General features: G+C 33.7%; 1 long non-coding RNA gene across 1 annotated transcript in view; it reads right to left on the minus strand.

The window, feature by feature from the left end:
* The window catches only part of LOC136795834 (uncharacterized), a 32,280-nt gene extending 14,008 nt beyond the window's left edge, over window positions 1-18,272 (minus strand). Inside the window, exon 1 of the long non-coding RNA XR_010843524.1 lies at window positions 18,069-18,272. This is a non-coding gene — a long non-coding RNA (uncharacterized lncRNA). The remainder of the gene's footprint in view (window positions 1-18,068) is intronic.
* Window positions 18,273-21,625: the final 3,353 nt, after the last annotated feature.

The raw sequence follows: 21,625 nt of genomic DNA on the forward strand, positions 1-21,625 counted from the left end.
AAATAAAATATATAAAAAAATAAAATAAAATAAAAGGAATTATAATTCTAAGGACTCCAGCAATAATTAATTTTATTAATTATTATAACCTTGATAAATCATTCAATATTGATGGTTATTATAGTTCGTCTAGTCTCAACCATTTAAACTACTATGATAAAAACTATTCATCAGACACGCTAATCACTTTTACGTCTGTCAATCTCCTATCCTGTCACACAATGTATACTTTTCCGCTAACTTTTAATTGTCAATAATAAAAATGTGGTTTAGTTCTCTCGCTAATGAGATCCTTTTTTGGAACCTTGGTTTTTTAAAAACAATATCTTGTTTGTGTCCCAAATATCCTTCAAAACTCGCATTTAACTTTTGATTGCTTTAGGCAGTAGGCAAAAAGAAATGTATCGTTGATCGTAAAGTAAATCTAGAATATGCCCAGGTAACGATCATGAATAACCAAATAAAAAAGGTATGTTTTAAAGCAATTAGATAAGGCACATGTCTACTTTAGAAACGATACGTTCTCAACTAAGCTCTCTGCGACTATTTAAGTTGTTTACTAACTTGCTATGTTGGAGTGGGTAGCTCATTGGTAAGGCACTGTGCTGCTAGATTCAAGGAGTCGGGTTCGAATTCGGCTGTGGCAGATAATTATTTTCTGTTTCACCGTACCCGTGAGTCACCACTGAGGGTTCAGGAGCCGTCCGGGGTCCACCTAAGTACCCTTAGTTGGTAAAAATCCGGAGGTCGAACGCGAATTAATCACCTCCTAGAACAAACGTTGGTCTAGTAACAGTAGATGGGTTGTAGTGGTACAGCTTTAATTTTTACTAATATGTTATAGTTTCTTTAAATCCTAATTTCTCCTTAATTGGGGACTTAAGGAGCCTCAGAGTGGGAAAATCAAGTTTCTCGACCCACAACATGCTTAATTAAGCAATCTGGGGATGATGTGCTCAGCTATAAATATCTTCAGATTTATAGAATCATATGAGAGAGAATAGAAAAACCAAATAATTTCAAGAATTAGATCCCTGTGATTATATCAGTGGGAACACAAGATAGTTCACTAAGCAAAATTAATAGTGCTATTTGTTGACAATTAACAGTACAAATATACATATCAATATCGAATACAACTGTTTATATAACAAGCTCACTATCTATATATTTCATCAATTCTTCATAAACTTGTCTAAATCAAACCAATTTAATTTATTCTGTTTTTGGCTGGTACCATACCAGATAAAAAAACATGTGAAAATTTTTTTGCGAGGCAAAGAGAAAAAAATTGCGGGGTTTTACTTAATAAATTAACTCTTAATTTAATTAGTGTCATTTCATGGTCGCCCTCTCTGAAATCGTTACACCACGAATTTTTTTTATACGTTTCGAGCTCTTTATTTTGTTGATCAGATATTACAAAAAAAAATTAAATAAATAACTAATTTCACATAAACAGGAGATACTCCGCATTGTTGTCTTTCATTTAAACATTACTTAGTCGATTTGTTGTATGGAATGGGATTCGGCGTACGCTCATCCACGAGAAAGTAACAATTTTCTTCAGTCATAAATTTTGAACATATTTTTTACTTTAATACAATTTACATACATCTCTTAATTAATACAATTTTTTTTCGGTTGGCACAGAGACCTTGGAAATCTTTATCCGACTCTACCAGCTCCAATAATACAATATATTCTCATTTTAATGTGAGAATTCACAAATTTTAATTTTTTTATTTAGTTCTCTAATATTGTCTACATCTTTATTATTTTCAAGCTTTCTCATATTTTCAATATAAGCAGAGTATATTATAAAGCTTTAATGATTAAATGAATATAAATAATTATAGACAGAGAAAAATCACTTAAGAAATTTTTTTTTTAATAATTTATTTATTGTTATTTACAACTGTCTAAAAATATATACAATAAGTAAATTTGCTGTAGGTGAGATAGTGACATGATACAAACATAAATGTTATTGGAGAATCTATCCATTGATAGAACCACAATAACATTTCTAGAGGAGAAGACGAGGCCATCTTCTTTTCAGACGCCTAGGAGGATTATTAGGTAATGAAGGAGAAGCCAGGTTAGAAACAAGTGGATTTGGGTGGTTGAGAAGTTTGTTATGGAAGGAACGGTATCTGGTTCTGGCCAAATCGGCAACATATGGAACATTGAGGTCCTGATGGATGACTTTATTTGTGACAAAGTAAGGAGTATTAAGGATTTTGGACTGTAAGGGTTGGATTCGGGAGGAATTTGATAGTTTAGTGGAGCCCCAAAGCTCAACTCCGTCAAGTAGATCAGTCATTTGTAATTAATTGGCAATTTAGACCGTTTGTCTAGTAAATGTTGTAATAGTCGGAATCGACGAGCATTTTCTTGTCTTTTTAGTCTTGTATGAGGATTACATCTCAGTTGGCCAGATGTAGTCCTAAGTAATGTATCTGTTCGACAGGAATAAGTGGGATATTATTAAAGGATACTGTAGGGCAAGTAGTCATGGGTTTACGACGAAGGGTAAATGTGATTTGGTGGGGTCCTTAAGAACAATTAAAACTTTAATTAATATTATTAAAATTTAAGCAGTTACTGTTCTGTATAATTACCTTATGAAATTTAATAAACGAGAAAAATAATTCCAAGAGACTTTGAAGAATCGTTTAGATTAGGATTTAGGTTATGTTCTCCGACAAAACATTTTAATTATATTTATATTTGTATTATTACATCGTATTACTAATTAAAAAATAAATGTGCGTTATGATAATGATGGCAGTACTAATGCCAAAAAATAAAGAGGCTTGGTCAACTACTTGCCTACAGGTAGTGGCACCAATTAAAGGGAGGCCAAACAATGTACAACTATGTAAAACAAAACATAGATATAACTTTTTTTTCCGTTATTTTAGAGGACGTATATGTACAATAAAAATTATCAAGTTACCTATCTATTATAGCTGAGTTTATGATAAACAATACACACCTATCGAAGAGGTTTAATGTCAATGTATTCTGACTTATGACCTGGGCTATTGACGCAAATAGATTCAATGAATCATACATATGCAGTACAGGAACAAACAGATACCTAAGTTGAATATGATTAAATATAAACATGGGAGTCATTAAATTAAATCTAATAGAATATTAGACTTTATGAAAATACATAAAATCAATAAACCAAGATCATTTCGAATGATAGTAGCCCAGTGGAAGAAAGTCATTTATTTCACCCCAATTTTTTAAAGAAAATACTTTTTCATTTTTCTCCATATCGTTACAACTACCACCAAAACTACAAAACCTTAAATAACATCCTTAATTCCAGAGATACAGTTTTATGAAAAGCAGCATTTCATGAGACAAGTACTGAAAAATCAGTCAAAAATAGTAAATTTATTGTGGTAAATTTTTATTTCATGAATCGTAAACGTGCGACGTATAAATGTGTATTAGCAGACTAATTAAAGCTTGTTTAATGCGCTGTAAAATAGTTTATGACGTTAATCTTTGATGTGGTTTTAGTCTTTATATTTTCCAAAATAAATTAATAAAATGTTGATTTGAAGTTGTTCGGACAAACTAATAATTTAACCGTACATTTTTAATTTAATTTAATTAATTAAAATTTTTTTTCAAATCTCGGAAATTATTTAACATAAATAGCTCTGTTAGGGCTCATATTTTGGCAAATTTACTCTATTTTAAATTACGTTCAATTAGATTCCCTAGTACTGTAGATAGTATTAACGTCATGGAGCTCCGAATGATTTTTTTTTTTAACGTTTAGAAACAGCCACCAGTTTTTAATACACCTGACTATACTTAGTATACTCATCTATTTTGACTAGTAATTATATATATTATCATTAAATAAATAATAAGTAATAAAAAACTGGGATGAAATATCTTTTTCCTCTCTTTGGCGCTTGTACTATGAAAAATTAAGACCATATAAGTTCTTATATGTCCACAGGGAAAAACTGCAAGTCACAACCCACTCACTTTTTGAGAACAAAAATAAAAGTATATGTCTAGAATGGATTCACAAGCCGAATATTAAAAAAAATATATTTTTTTACCCGTATTTTGACTTCGGGCTCTGAGAGACATATTGTAATACTTACTAATAAAACGGCTTGCTTAGACGGATTATTTGTATATATCAGACTTATAGTTTAAATCAAGGACTATATTTTAAAATTTGTAAATTATGTATTAATTTATTTGGTTGAATATTTCGATTAAATGAAACATCTAAAAGATTTAACTTTATTTAATTGATATATTTCAAGTGTTTTCTACTGGAAGTTAATATATCTCAAAAGTAGAAGATTTTCGATAAACCAAAATTATACAACTAAAGCTTATCCAGTTCAAAACATAAATTTTGTCCTATCAAAAAAGTGTTAGAAATGAGATTTTGATTAAAGTTGAACCTATATATATGAGATCATCACATAATATTTTTTTAGTTACACCTTTTCATATGTGGATAGATAGACTTTATATTTCACATGTATATAATGTGGATCTAACAAATAGAAGTTGGAATACGAATTGAAACAAATGTAAAAATAAACATCGTCGGACAAATATTAAGATGGAATATGATGGATGACATTAAATCAATACTTTCTTATTAACAAATAGAAAGCTTCATTTTATATTAGATGTCTCGAAAGATAAATTATGATGTATCTGTTTCTTGACAGTTGTGTCTCAAAAAGACTGAATCATGTGGACCAGAGTTGGACAAAAGTTTGCTATAATTAACAAATAAAAACTAAAGCTACATTAATTGTGGTTGCATTGGAAATAAAAACTAAGCGGTTAGTTGTTAGCTGTTTGCTCATTGTTAACTCTTAGAACTAAATTATCTATGATCTGAAATCAGTAGCTAACATTTAGTTAGAAAGTGTTAGGCCATAGCTAAAACTGATATCTAATTAGTTCTATCGTTAGTTTCAACTAAAAAACAATATAATATTTTTGACATATGGCCATGGTATCGGCATCGAACCTTCAGGTTCGTTAGGCCTTCACTATTATTATTATTACTAAAGTCAATTAGAAACCATTTAACTCATTAAAAAAATCAAGTGACCTATGCTTTTCCTTGTGGTCTTTAATTTTTAGGTTTTGTCTTATATAATTTATTAATCATATCTGGTCTTAGCACAAATATTTTAGTTTATACAGAATTTCCTCACATTTTATTTTTCCATTACCTCACTTTTACATTTCTTACAAATTTACTATCATGGGTAATTGTTTTGGATTCTGCCTTTTATATAATAGGAGTAAAGATTTTTGGTCATATTTTCTTTTTTTTAAATTTATTATTAGTAAAAAAAAATTATTGTCTATCACTATAATCACTAAAAAATATAAATAATAAACTACCATGATAACCTTTAAGTTTAAGTAATTGAGGAAATAAATGTATATCCTTAAAATATTTCAATTCTTATTATCACAATAATGGTGAAGTTTTATATTTCTTAATAACCCTTTAAAGATGGAATTATCCTGACATAAATGACACTTAAACTTCTAACCACAACATAAATTATTTAAAATCTAACCTACCTGAAAAATACTTATGATGGCTCAGCATATTTATATGTATATATATTTTTTTTTAACGATGAAAAGATTCTTGCTGCTGTTGTCTATAATACTTATTATTAGTCAAATAATATAATAAGATATGATTACTACGAGATTATTATTCAAATCATGCTTATTTATTTCTGGAATTAATAGCCATGATATTAATCTAGAACTTAGAGACGGGATTTTGACCGTCCGGTCGTTAAAGCTGGTTTATTGGGAGGGATTTTCCACTAGTTCTATGGCTACAACCTATAATTTATTTCAAAGTTTTTGCTATTTCAAGGTTTGTTATTCTTTAGCATATCTATGGAAGTCTTACATTTGGTATCCACCCATTTATTTTTGGGGGCTCTCCATTATTTTTCGCACTTCCTACACACGAATAAACCATGTTTCGATCAATTGTTCAATCGTTTATCTTTTTTTTATTTTGTCAAGCCTAACGAAAGCTTGAGATTTAGGTCGAAATATCGGCACAAATAAAATAAGTTTCACTTGTTTTTATTACCGATCATCTGCCCCCCTCTCCCTATCATCTTCCCCTCAAAGAAAATATTTTAATTTGTTGAAACATATAAGTCGAGTCCGTTCTAAGCCGCCCTTACTATTTTTTTTTTCATTTCCGGCTCTGCGATAACGTGTATAAGTTTGGTGTGTTTTGGGGATCAATGTTGACTCAATCATTAAAACTTTAGAGAACTGTTTTATCAGAGACTGTGTTTGGGTCTCTCAAGGACACATAATAAACGCAAGTTTGTAGTTAAAGGCCAGATGATGTCCATATTACAAGAATCCTAAACATCAAGTTAGTTAAAGTTTTAAGTCGTAGTCTTGAAAGTTATAACCTTCGACTGAACCCTGATCTCTTCTTGTCCTTAGATATTTTGTTACCGAAGGGAATTCGGTATCATAATATTTTTTATTCTAATTTCGTTCCATCTAACAGAAAAAGAAAAAGATAAGTTGCTCTCTCTTCAAAGGTAGATAACGTTTTTATCATACGTAATATTTTCATTTTTCTGATAAAATATGACAAAATAAAAATAATCAAAAAATCACATGTAAATATCGTTAATTTATTAATGACAAATGAAACAATATAAAACATATTATTTTAGAAATGGTGCCATTGCGTGTGTATTATGTTGAGGTTTTGCTCAATAGACCTGGCAATATGTTCCTGAACACCGTGAGAGAGCCAAAGCACTTCTAGTTCACGATACAGCTCTTTGCAGAAATGCATTGGGTTCCCTCGCTTAAGACCCTGGTCGGTTTCACCGTACTCGTCGATGTAAGGCGCAGCCATGAAGCAACCTTTGTCTATGTCCGCTAGCAAAAGCACCTCGCAATCGCGGATCCTCAGGAAGATCCCCACCCCAGAGCCGCACTCCTGCGCGTGGTACGTACAAGATCCCACCAGCATCCGGTTCAGTTCCTGCTGGCAACAGTAAGTCTCGGAGCAGAGCATCTTGCCACAGAGGAGGCACAAAGTCGGACTACGCACGTCTTCATTATCGCTGTTAGGACAGACGAATGAACATGCAGCGTTTATTATCTCACTGTAGTCCTGTGGCAAGGGCATCAGATGGTTCATAGCCATCATATCACATTCAGCTACCTGATTCCATACATTCACACATTCACGATGTTTCGCCCATCTCTGAAATATAGACAATATCGCTGGCTCAGCTAAAAGCTTCCTACAGCTAGAAGTCATTCCCAAATAATTCATAATACTTTCATATGTGTCTCCCTCGATCTCTTTTAACGATTTCGGAGCCGGGACATCGGTAAGGAAATGAAAAAATATCGTGCTGCATCTTAGAAAGTTTAATGATGAACTTTTTATGATATCCCATATTTTGATTGTGTTCACTCCCTGACAGTCTTTGAGTACTCGGATAATCTCGGCCAAGCATTCAGTGTCTTCACAGGTCAGGTCACCATTTGGCAGAAAGACCCACCTGCTCAAGTCAGTACAAATTATGATCTGGGCAATGTGCAACAAGAAGGCAGTTTTAAAACAGTGCTTCTCTACCGTCCTTCCTAGAGGTATTGGCGAGAGGTCCCTGCAGTAGATGCTTGGCATGGATACGGTTAGAGGTATCAATATTCCTAAACTGTCCCATTCCAGGATTGATTCTTCTCCATTGTCATTGAAGAGCATGTTAAGAAGTTGCATAGAGATCTTCTTAGTCAAATCTAATTCCCCGATCATGAATGATGCAGCCCCTGACAGACGGATCAAATTACCCAAACCTTCTTTCTCTCTAAGTGTGAAATCGCCAAGAAGTGATCTGTTAGTGTGACGAAGCAGCCATTCAATCGAGTGAATTGTATACGCGCATATCCTCCAAGTTCTGAAACATCTTTCATCCGAAGAGAAGGACTTTTCACTGCAATCATGTTTACTACATGCTTCAATAAAAAGATTTACAACTTCCATTGAGCCTTGTGACATTCTTCTAGTCCCTTCTTGGGTCACCTCAGAGCTACTAATTGTTAATTGACTCATGGTTTCTTCAGCATTAATTGCTTCACGTGTAAGATACGGTAAAGAATCAATTGTTTCAGTTTCCATGGCAGTTATTTGTTCATTTTGGATGTTATTTCCTGTCTGGTAATTGGAAGTTATTTCTTCATACGTCATACCGTTCTGTCCCATAACTATTAGTGTAATATTGTACCAATCATTATACGACATTTCTAGTACACTGTTGCTCCTGAAGGGACAAAAGAAAGATAATTGTGGCAAAAGAGGTAAAACAGTGTTGCTCAAGCGTTCGCATAGTGGACACAAGTACTCGTTCTTTTCTATATCGAATGCAGTTGGCTGCTTGAGCAATCGGTACGGTCTTCGGTTTTGTTTAGCAATAATGGTATTAATATATTTCTTCCAGCACGAAATATGCATTGTATGGCCACAAGTGCTTAAATGTACAGCTGGTCCTACGTTGAAACCCAATACTATACTACAACCAATTACCCTATCTCTCTCCCTGACTAGAGTGGCTGAGCTCTGAAGATAGGCAGCGTGGATGAGGGCCGGACCGTCGGATGTGATCGCTTGATCATCTTGACATAGAATGCAGGTGATCTTTTCGTCATTAACCAAAATAGTTGATTGCTCACTTCCTAATGCAATAGTGAAGTCCCGTTCTAATGGACTCAAATCGGAATTTTGAAAAGCAGTACTTTCATTCTCTACATCAATTGGAAATAAATCAGCTTGAAATAAAGCTGCATTCTCTTTCATGAAACTCTGCTGAAGTGAAGCCATCTGCGCTAAAATTGCAGCTTTTTTTTCCGCTGCTAGCTTTGCTCGGTTACTTTTTTCTATTTTTAGATCGTCATTTTCCTTTAAAACCGGTGCAGGGGCAACATAACTCCCATCACCAATCTGTTGTTGCGGGGACGCGGTTGCAGTGAGTTTATCGAGTATCCACCGCATGAGGTCTTTGTGAGCTTCGACGCGCGGACTGCTGTATAATGTTTCCAATAAGTCCTTTATACCGCACTGTATGACCCTCGTTGAGTAGTCAGTGTTTACGGAATTGCGTTCTTGTTCCTGTAAGCCGTAGCCAATGAGATGCAGTACTGCATGTAACTGACCTTCAGTGGTGCTCCTCGAACTGATGTCCAATGTTCTTTCAACAACTAGTTTTATAATGTACAACATGAGATCGCATTGTAATAGGTTTAGCACATTTTCCAAAGATGCCGTGAATGATGGCAGTATTGGCGGAAGACAACATTCGTAACCATTTGTAACTTTTCTCTGTTTCCTTTGCTCTTCTTCTGATTTAGACATGTCTTCTTTACTATAATGATGGAAAAATACATTATATTTGTCCACGAATTCCTGTTTCACTTTATAAACACCTTTTGAAGAACTCTGTGCAGGTTTACTGAAATATGCCACTTCATCAATAAGCTCCTCCACTGTGGTTCCTTTAGGATTGACATCGTCAGGAAGAGATTTGTTCAGTTCAGAATGGGACAAGGGTCGTATAAAGAGTTGGTGGATTATTTCATTTTTGAGGCATTCGTTTTCTGTTACTTTCCCCACTCCTGGGACGTAACGTTCAGAAATTATCGAAATTAACAGAGATAAAAATTCCTCAACTATCTTTGGTGAAGTTTTCAAATATTCCGTCGGGCTTGTATTGAATATTGTGGTTTCGAAGTCAGGGTTAGCCCAATTTATTAGTTTGAATTTATTCAAAAGATGAATGATGAATTCATTACTTTCTATGAGAGATGCTCCGAATTGCAATATGACTATATCCTTGTCTTGCATTTCCTTTCTGCACTTGACGCTATGATAATAATATATCTGATTAGACAAGGAATAACCGTTTTTTCTCCACATACCCGCTTGGACTTGCGCTATCATAACTTGTGTCCTGATCACAGCTTCGATAATTTGTTTTGGCGTCGGTTTTGTGAGTGCAATGAATTCGTCTGAATAGAAAAGAAAGCCGAATTTTTCTAAAAGTAGAAACAAACCAGCCAAAAATCGAGATAAGGGCAAATGAATGGATACTGGCTGCGTCGAAACATCATAATTATAACAAGTTGCTTTATAATTTCCTACTGCTTTAACTTCTTCAATGTTTCTGTATTGGACATGACAATTCTCAAATAGTTTCTTCAATGTTTGCCGATACACTTTCATGAAGACAATTTGATCCGTAGAACACCATTTATGTATCAAGGTTATGACCGATGAAAGCTTCGTTTGAAGGGTGAAAGCAGTCTCCCATTCGGGTTCATATTCCAAATGTTGGTCAACTTGCCTCCTTACTGGATTCATCTCCTGCATATAATTTAAAAGGTTCAAAATCATATTAATGCCCTTGAGGAAGCCTCGCCTAAGCTCAGAAGTCCAACTGCAAGGCGGGCAATGCAACAGGTATCTCAGGTCTTGTAAGATGTTCATGGCTCTTCTGAAAGATCCTAAGGATGAGCTTCTACTGAACTCAAGTCTTCCTAAATCATTGCGCTTTCTGGAGCATTCAGCCACGAATGTATTTAAAAGTTTGAACAAGACGTCTTCATGGGCTATTAGATGAAAGGCTAAAGTTGGAACAGTGAATATTTGAATCGAAAGGGAGGCAAATGAGAATGAATAATCGTGATCTTCTCTTATAAAATTTTTCAAAATAGCGCTGTAATGCCGAGTGAAAACTTTTGCAAATGCCTTCTTATTTTCGTATTCCATAAAAAAACCAGCAATGAAAAGTCGATGCCAATGTAACCGAGCCATCTTCCATAAAAACGAATCTTGTAAAAGAATGCCTTCAACAAATGAAGGATGCATTTTCTCATAGGTACTGCCCTTCGTTGAATCTTCATTTGCCTCCGACGGTGGATCAAGGTTTAGCGCTGTTGTAGTGAAAATTTTTCTAAATCTTTTAGAAAGATTGATTAATTTTAACAACCAGTTTAAGAGGTGCAGCGCGAACATCTGATGTGCCACAACCTGTGATTGGACTACAACAACTTCCAAAGGTCTACTGCCGTGCCTTGAAGTGATCTTCTCAATATTCTGTTTCAGTTCATTACAATAGTGAAAGTTTGAACATTTCACGATAGTCCTTCCGTCTCTATCGATGCAAGTGACATATTCGAGGGCGGATTTATGAGAACAGCTGAGAACGGTTGCTAATGTACTTGCTACCTCCTCGAATGTGTACGATTCATGGTCATAAAGTAACGTGCAATATTGCTCTAAATCGACTTCGGGGTCTTCTTCCTCTCGAAGTCTTAAATTTCTGGGCAAACCTGGGTAGTAATCCAAAGTCAAAATATCACTACAGTACTGTAGGACAGCATTGAAAACACACTCAGTACGTTTTACAAGGTCTTCGGGAAATTCTGGGGTATTTTCGTCCTTTACTTTGAAACCTTCAATATGGCTGTCACAGAAGGGGTCGCACTTCCAGGCTTCCACGTCACCGCAGTCGCAGCACCCGCCGCCCATCGAGGTCCCCATCTTGTACTTGTGGTAGCGGTGGATTGATTGTTGGAAACAGTTGACGCATAAAACACAGGTGACGTCAGTGGAACAATCTCGGCAGTTGTAAGACGGTTCACCCATCTTGAATACTTTGCCACATACTGATGGCGGTGGAGCGTTAGCAGACAAGAAGTTGAAGAATTCAGCAGCGTTGCCATTACACATGAAGTCTTCTAGGGCACCAATCAGTACGTTTTGTAAAATGTCTTCTTTGACTTCCCATTCAAAACCTTTTTCGTTCCTTCCCGGAGATATGAATGTTCTTGGAACCCAAATTCTCCAGTGTTCTCGAAAGTGACTCCCAGCTAACAAGTCTTCGGCAAACAGTTGATTCCATTTTTCAACATGATTTTTAGTTTTCTGGGCAGAATGGGGGCAATTGATTTCCATAATGATGAACGTTCTATATTACAATGCATCCGATCCAATTGTGATTTATGAATATTTATTTGTGAAAAACAAGAACCAATAAAATAACAACAAATGAAAGAGAAATTAAGGGAATTACAAAAAGTGAACTATTACCTGTAATTTTTCCTATGGAATATCCAAAATTCATATAAATGGGTATTTGTGACAAAATTCATGAATGTACAATGAAATATTTTTCATGAAACTATCGAAATTTCTTTGAGTTGTACAAAATTTTAGAGTTTTGTACCGTTTTATATTTCACCATGTGTTTAATTTTTCTCAAAGTGCATATGGCACGAAGATTAAAAAGAAAATTAAATTATAATTAAAATAAAAAGTATTCCTACACCATAAGAGCACTGGACACTCGTAATATAAAAGAACCTATCTGTTGAGATATCCTTCATTCAGTTGCTTTCATGTCTTTATCTCAGGTTCTCGCAATAAATATCAAAATGAATTCGAAAAAGGTTTTGTACATCATGAATCTCTAAGCAATAGTATACAAACAATAACAATGAAAAAACATTTTAAAAGAAGAGTAAAAATAACAAAAAAAAAAAAAAAAACCGTAATGACTGGCATGAGAAGGCCATTTTAAAACGCATTTTATTTATAATTGTTTAAGGTGATTAAGATATAAAGAACAACTGCGCTATAGCAAGCTTATTATTATTATTATTTTATTCCGGTTTTGATTTTATATTAATATTACTTTATAGTAGCTACTTAAATACACTTCTACATCATTATTAATCGGAATTGAATGAGATGCATCTAAACCACTCAGAAATGCCGTCTGAATGATTTGAAAGCCAATCACAATTATATTCACTATTCTTTGTCTAATATTCTATGATTAGCTCTTCGTATTTTAGTAAGGTATGACTGAATGTCTATTTCCAGTTATGAAGTGTCGCTTCTTAGTGGAAACTGGTTCAAAGTGCAACATATGCAGAATAATTATAACTTTAGGAATAAAGTTAAACTTTGGTTCGGGCCTCCCATAGCTCAGTGGTTAAGACACAGTCTTACCAATTTGATGTCTATTGGCGGTGCCGGTTCGAATCCGGCCTGGGACGTTGACTTTATTCATTGAGTGGCGGTCCCACAAAATGAAGAACTTTGACCCCAACCATGGTTAGGCAGTATAGGACTCCAATGGGAGTCTTGGCCGAAAAAAAAACTTTGATTCATCGAATATCAGAGATTTTTCTTGGTCTTCCTTTCAACGTACGACTTTGATAAATCCAGTTTTGATGGACGTTTAGCATGTCCAATTTGGTAAATTAACATACTGTTTACATGTAGCAGCGGTATGGCATTGAATGTCTATAATTTACTACGCTATTGGGTAAGGATGCTAGACATAAAATTACAGGTTATGAATGACAATTTATTAGCGGAGACAGGTTTAAAGACAGCCGTTGTCTGTAAATCCCATAAGGAAAAATTGTTCCGCCCTGTTGAAATTATTTAATACTATTTCCAAAAGCATTCATTTCCCTTAGGCTGCCCTAAGCCTAAGGCCTCTGCATGATAATCATATTTAAAAAAACTGGTTAGGAGTTAACATAAAAAATATTTTTCTAACCAAAATGGAAATATTTCACAACAAGGAGTCTAATACCTCATAATCTCTCTACAGCAGCAATACCCGTTCTTTATAGCCACAGCAACCTGGTAGCCCATCTGGATAAATTAGTAAACGAGTATTATTTTAGCCGGCTCGAAGATATGTTGGCTGCTCTTCAAACATATGTACCAAATCGATCAGACAATAGTCAGTGCTATGTCAATCCATACTAGGTATCCAACAATGCCGTGTAACATTCATAATAATATCCCATTTGTTTCAGGCTTTATTCTGTCCGTTTTATCTTGTTTGTTTTATCATCCTGCCCCACAGTATCCTTTAATAATACCCCACTTATTTCTGTCGGACAGATCCGTTACTTAGAACTACATCTGGACAAACGACTGACATGGAATCCACATAAAAGATTGAAAAGATAAGAAACTGCTCGTCTTTTCCGACTATTACATCATTTACTAGACAAACGTTCTAAGCTTCCAATCCATTACAAAAGACTGATCTACACAATTATAATAAGGCCTATCTGGACATAAGGATTTGAGCTTAGGTGCTCCACTAAACCATCAAATTCCTTCCGAATTCAATCCTTACAGTCCGAAATCCTCCGTAAAATCCTTAATGCTCCTTACTTAGTCACAAACCAAGTCATCCATCAGAACCTCAATGTCTCATTTATTGCCGATTTGGCCAGATCCAGATACCATTCCTTCCATGATAAACTTCTCAACCACCCAAATCCATTTGTTTCTAACCTGGCTTCTCCTTCATTATCTAATAATCCTCCTAGGCGTCTGAAATGAATATTCGAGGCCATGAGATCTTCTGCTCTAGAAATGTTATTTGAGTTCTATCAGTGGATAGATTCTCCACGTTTGTATCATGTCACTATGTCACCTACAGCAAATTTACTTGTTGTATTTATTTGTATACAGTTGTAAATAACAATAAATAAATTATTTAAAAAAAAAATTATTTATACAATCTGGTTCACAATAATTGTTTCAGATATATTTTGATATTTTAATTGCTCTCGTATCCAATGCATACAGTCTAAAATCCATAATACTCCTTATTTTGTCACAAATCAAGTCATTAAGAATTGGAGTTCAATCAATGGGTAGATTCCCCACATGTTTGCACCATGTTGTTTTATATCTAATAGCAAATTTATTTGTTGTATATATTTTTATACAGTTAGAAATAACAATAAATAAATTACTAAAAAAAAATTGTTTTATCCAAGTTTTGATTTTATACTGTTATTACATTTTAATAAATACACTTCAACATCATTATTAATCGGAATAGAATTAGATGCATCTAAACAAGTCACAAAGCGTCTTCTAAATAATTTGAAAACAGATCAAATTATACTCACGGATTCTTTATTCATTATTACCTATTTCAACTTATTTAGTTGTCTCTTCTTCATGAAAACTGTTTTTAAACGAACCAGACTAGATTAGAACTTTAGCAATAAAAAGGGACTGGAATGAGAAACTTTGGCGTTTCGAGTATCGGACATTTTCCTTGGTCTTTCATTCAACGCACGACTTTGATAAATCCAGTTTTTATGGACTTTTAGCATATCCAATTTGCTAAACTAGCATACTGATAATATGCAGCAGTGGTTATAGCATTGAAATTCTCTAGATGCTAGACTAAAATTACAGGTTATCAATGCCTATAATGGCAATTTATTAAAAAGATAGGTTTAAAGACAGTCATTGTCTGGAAATCCCATAAGGAAAAAGTGTTCCGCATTGATGAAATTATTGAATACTATATGTAAGAGCATTCCTTTCGCTTAGAGCAGATGTAAAAATGATCACCAGATGGTGAAATAGTAGACTTCTTTTTCTGTAAAAAGAAACGTTTGACTTATAACCATTATAAAGAAAAAGCTGGTTAGGAATTAACATAAAAAATCTTTTTCTCTCCAAAATTAGAAATCTCGCCACAAGAAGTAAAATCCCTCATAATCTCTCAACAGCAGTATTGCCCTTCTCCTTCTGACAACAGCACTACACGGCAGCCCATCTGCATAAACTAGTAGTTCCATCCAACTAAATATCATCTTAGCCGGTAAGAAGATATCATGGCTGCTCATTTTAAAGTCTGTTCGAAAATGTTATGTCAATCCATACTGCAAAAATGTAATAAGCAGTGCCATATAACATGCTCTTAATAACTTATTTGCCTCAGACCTTATTCCATCCAAATTCACCACATTCCATGAGAAACTCACTCATTCTCCAAATCCCCTACCTAGCTTCACCTATCCCTACAGTCCTCCTTGAAGGTTGAAACGGCCGTGGCCAGAGACCTATTGTAAATAATTGCATTGTAGTTCTGTAGTAATTCAATCGCCAAGTTCTCCAATCCAGTGTATTATGGGGGTCTGCGGCTAGTGCCCTCTCTCAGTATCCACTGGATTCCAGAACCAGTGCTTGAGAGGAAACGTCGGGGACTTCATGTGTTCTGCTTTTCCTTTCTAATCTCAATTCGTAGTCTCCAGTGCTTAATTTAAATATTGATCTGAGGAATGGATGTGTTTAAGCTGTTATTTTACTTATTGCTAAATATGTTGTCTTCTATTTATCATTTAATTTATATATTTCTGTACATATAGTGCACTTTTATCTCTATTACTAGTGACTGGTTGTATATCATCGGACGTAATACGACACAATATAAAAAACCAAAAAACATCTATACCACTTTGGAACTGACAATTACTGCAAAAAATGAACGTACCCAATAACTAAAGATTCTATATTGATACCAAGAGCATCTGCTATTCCATCGCCATCCATTGAAATCGAATAGGTCTGTATTTGTCTTTTAATAACTTATTATACCTATGTTATTTGCCTAGGAATTAATATTATAATATAGTTACCTATGTTATGTTATTTGCTATTTTTTCTTCACAGCGTAAATTTGCTAACTAGAGCCTAGCTCAAATTCCATCACAGATAAACAGTGCATAATGACACTGAACTCCATGAAAAATCCTGATAGTATAATCTTGATAAAAAAACCAAGACTATAATAAAGACTACATCTAAAAACTTTATACTGCGTCCGGAGATCTTCCTTGGTCGGGAATTGCTATCCACAGACACCAGATGCAGCCGAGCAGTTGTAAACAAACGGAGAAGGCTACCGGAGACCCTGTCCTTGAGGTCTTCAACCCTGCCCAACCTTGGTAGACTGTAAACACGAAGAACCTGATGTTGGTTTGGGTGTGTTTGTTTAATTCGTTAAAGTCAAGACTACGGCTAAGTTTAATATTGGAAGGATCGGGTCGACGGTCTTTTTGTAAATAGTCTTTTCTCGATTGTGATATAGCTTGTGTTCTCGAGCCGTTTCACGCTGGAATAAATTATATTATTCACTAGTTATATTTTTACTAGTAAATATTTTTTTCATACATTTACTTTATATTTCGGAGCTAAAATTTGTCAACATAAATTGATCATAAAGGAAAAATCGATATATGAATTATTTTCTAATTAATATAAAAATAAATACATAAAATCGATTCAGTAATAACAAATGCTTAAAAAAAAATTAAATCGTACAAATACCCAATGAAGAGTAAGGAGTGGAGTACTTTGTAAGAAAAAACTGTGATTAGACCAATGGTTGTGCAAGGAAGTGATTTGGTCAGAATCATGCTCATTATCTGCCACAGCCGTATTCTAACCCGCATTCTTGGAGTTAGTAGCACAGTACATTACCACAGAGTGCCTTATAACCCTCTATAACAAATGATGTATGGAATTTATATACTTAATGAACTAATAAATCGATTTAAAACGAATCTTTATATTTTTAATTTATAAAAAAAAATAATTAGAGTAGTAGTATTTATTTAATATAATATTCATTTTACCAAAGTCTATTATAAAAATCGTGCATATATTTATTATAATACTATAATCCTATAACGAGTCGATACTACTATCGATTCGTTCTATGATTAGCTTCCATAGCGATATGGTTGCCATGGGATACCTATCACATGTCTATTTAATTAATTATCTTTGCTATACCTAACCTAAAAACACTGCAAATATGAATACTCAAAGAAAAAGAGTATTAGACAGACCCTGCTCTTTTGCATCAAGCAGGTTGAGTTTAGTGTCATAGTCACATGGGACTGAATATACTTACCATGAACTGTAGCGTTTAGTGGAAGATATCTGACTACTATACCAAGTTTCATTATTTTTTGTATTGACATCATTAACAAACCACAAATATGTTTAAGATGAGATAAACATGAGATATCCAATAAAATCCCGTCTCTTAGAAGAAACACGATTATAAGTTAAGATTATTTCCTTATATGTTAGGAATTCAAACAGAATCTTGGATTCAAACTCTTACCTTATAGAATGATTGTCCTACTTTCAACAAGTTTTCCTTGACCATTCTTATAACGGGTTTCCTCAAGTGAATTAATTCTGCACTGGCACATTTTTTATTAAGCACTGAAAATTTTTGATAACGGAGTCCTTACCTTGTAAAGCTAGGTAATTTGTTAATAACCGTGTGATGACAAATAAGGCAATGGTTAAATTGTTAAAGTGATTAAAATAAGATTATAAACGTTTTTATGTAGAATACCATTATTTTAGAAATTTATTAAAATAAAATGTGGTTTTAAGACGGGTCGATTTGCTTCAATAGCCTGTAATAGAAAAATAAAATGAAACCTGGATAAATTAATTTTAAGACTGTAGTGAAAATATGATGTTAAATATTTTGTGATGAGGTGTAGATGGTTGACATTAGATTAATAAGTCGATAAGATGGTCGGGGAGGGGGGAGAGGGGTGGGGTCAGCAAAAAAACACAAATAAATAAAAAAATTATTTGTTCGTGCCGACGTTTCAATCTGAGTTTTAGTTCTTCATTCAGGGAGCTTGCAGCAGAGATCCTGGTGAAACTGAGTTTAACAAGAGTTTAGCCAGAATCTCTGCTGCAAGCTCCCTTAATGAAGACCCTAAAACTCAGCACAAACGTCGAACGTCGAAACGTCGGCACAAACAAATAATTTTTTTAATGATTGGAGAAGTTTGTCGGGGGGTGCGGTCAGCAAAGAACAACATAAATAAACAAAACCATATTTATTTATTTTATGCCGACGTTTCGACCTGAGTTTCAGGTCTTCATCAGGGGTTGTGGCGTAGAAGGAAGCCCTGCAACTGAATAATTTTTATAAATAAATTTTTTATTTATTTGTGTTTTTTTTTTGCTAACTGCACCCTGTGGCCATCTTCTCCATTTATAAATATTTCAGGGTCTCCTTGATACGAGTAATATACTGCGGGCTGAAACGTCGAAGAAGGAACGAGATAGTGAGGCAAAAGGATCAAAAGAACTTTCTGTTTTTTAAATACCTTTTGAAAAGAAAAATTCATATATATATATTATATTAATATATAATAGTAATTTAAATAAAAAAATTATCATAATTTTAGTTTTTGTGATGGACTTTGGTTTGATTATGGTACTAATACAGATATAGAGCTATGTAACTGCTTGTTATTGTTGTAGTAATGATATACAGTTTGATGATAATCGGGTGTAATGAAGGTAAATCTTTATGTAGCTATCCAACATATTTTGGCAGAGTGGCTTGTAAAAATAAAGCATTTAACACTGGATTATTATTATTACAATCAAGAGAATACTTAATCTTGCTATTTAAGAGTCCAGGATTAAATTTCAGATGTTCCTCCGGATTCCGAATGATGGAACAATGTTGGGATACTCTTCCGTGTTCCTTTTGCCACCAAGGCAGTCCGCTATGTTGGTTGCTGAACAAGGCCAGCTGGAATCTCTATGTCGCTCTTGTTGGAAAAGATATAAACAGTTATCTGGAACTAGGTTCGTCTGGTGTTGTAGTGAGATCAGAATTATCAACTGAGTTATATCTATTAAACCTGTAAGTGGTTTCTGATATTGATAGTATCAGTTTTATTTTCCATTAGCCAAGTAAATAACGTATGCAACGAGATCTAAACATTTAGTCACTTTTTTTTTTTTTTAATATGAATATACTTTTTTTTTACGTCTCAAGGGATTTAGGGGACACCTTTGTCTGCATTTGGAATGCATTAAATTCATAATAAATAATAAAAGTATTTTTTAATTTTCATTAAAAATACTTATATTGTAGAACATTAATTCATGTTATCTCAATCATTACCCTTGATTGAGATAAGATGAATTAAGGGTATTAGAGCTTTAAGTGTTCATTCATACTATATACAGGGCAAAAAAAAAATGAAAATATAATTAAATTGCAAAGATAACACTAATAACAATAATACAGAAATAATTAGTGAATATCATAAAATTTAGAAGATGTAAACTAGAAATTTAAAAAGAACAGACTATTCTACCAAAAAAAAAAATAATAATAATAATAATAAAATAAGACATTCTGTTCTGTCAGGTAGATATTTTTGGATTAATTAAGTAAAATATGAAAAAAAAAATGAAATAAGTGTACACATTTCGCATAAACTCCGAAATATTTTTCTGGTTCCCACCCATAACTCTGTATGAGAAAAAAGTTTTTTTTTCTTTAATTAGTTAAAAATTAAAAATGAAATCTGTACCACTACAACCCATGAAGTACTTTGTAAAGAAGTACTGTTACCCAGACCCACGGTTGTTCTAGGAGGTGATTTGTTCAGAATCACGCTCGACCGCCAGATTTTTATCTAATTAAGGGTACCCAATTTAAGAGGCTGGGTGGACCCCAAGAGGGCTCCAGAACCCACTGGAGTTGACTCACGGCTGCAGTGTAATAGAAAACTATTTTCTGCCCAGCCCTATTCGTACTCGGGTCCGGGAGTTAGTAGCGACAAGCCATACCCCGCAGCTACCCGCACTTTAATTAGTTATGGGGAGGAAATCAAAATTTGGTTAGTAGAACCTAGAGCCAAGATTCTTGTTCACCGCTAGAATATATATATATTTTTTAATATACCTGATGAAAATGAAAATAGGCCCAATATTAAATAATATATACGCAGTATTTAAAAGTATATACGAAATATTAATATTTTAATTCTTTTTTTATTCCCTTTTGCTAAATACATTTCGGTAAAAAATAAAGATATAAATATTTAATTTAAATGAGTATTTAGTGATTGTAGGAATCGGATCGCTCAGTGGTCACTGTGCTACCAACTACAATGGCCCGGTTTCGAATCCGGCTGGGGCAGATAATTTTTTATTCCGTCACTGTAGTTGTGAGTCAACTCTGTGGGTTTTGGAGCACCCTAGAGGTTCCACCAAGCGTTATAAATAGAGGAGAAATTTAGCGGTTGAGCATAATCTTAAAAAAATCAGCTCCTTGAATAACTATTTTTTATTTCCTTTAGAAGTACTGAACCCCTGACATTTCATGAACTTTAGTCGTTTATATTATTCTTTTAGTTATTATTTTTTATTATTTTAAATATTTTAATATTTGTTATATAGGGGAATTTGTTGATCAAATGAAACAGGGGTTGTGAAATAGAAGGCAAAGAAAAAAAAAGAAGGAATAAATCGAAAACTTGTAGTTAGTTTGTAGACTGGTACTAATTGTAAAAAAAAAGTAAAAGAAAACTATGGAAAAAAAAAATGATATCTATCTATTATATTATATCATGTAAAAATATGTAACTTATATTTGTCCAGTCTCGGATTGATCAATATGCTGTGTAATGTAGCAACCCGATGTATTTGGGCAGCATGAATGAATAAAGTATTTCTTTCTCTCTATTATTATTATTATATATTATATTAATTTAATAAATGATAGTGAGTGCTAAAATAGTCGGTAATGATGTTCGGAGTGAGTTGCTAATCGGTTCAAGGCAATATATCTACAACACAAAAAGTAGGTGAAACATGATTGACGATATTAGATTAAACTATTCT

Source organism: Halyomorpha halys, unplaced genomic scaffold (genome assembly GCF_000696795.3).
Source record: "Halyomorpha halys isolate HHAL.00 unplaced genomic scaffold, Hhal_1.1 Scaffold1034.1, whole genome shotgun sequence".
Taxonomy (NCBI): domain Eukaryota; kingdom Metazoa; phylum Arthropoda; class Insecta; order Hemiptera; family Pentatomidae; genus Halyomorpha; species Halyomorpha halys.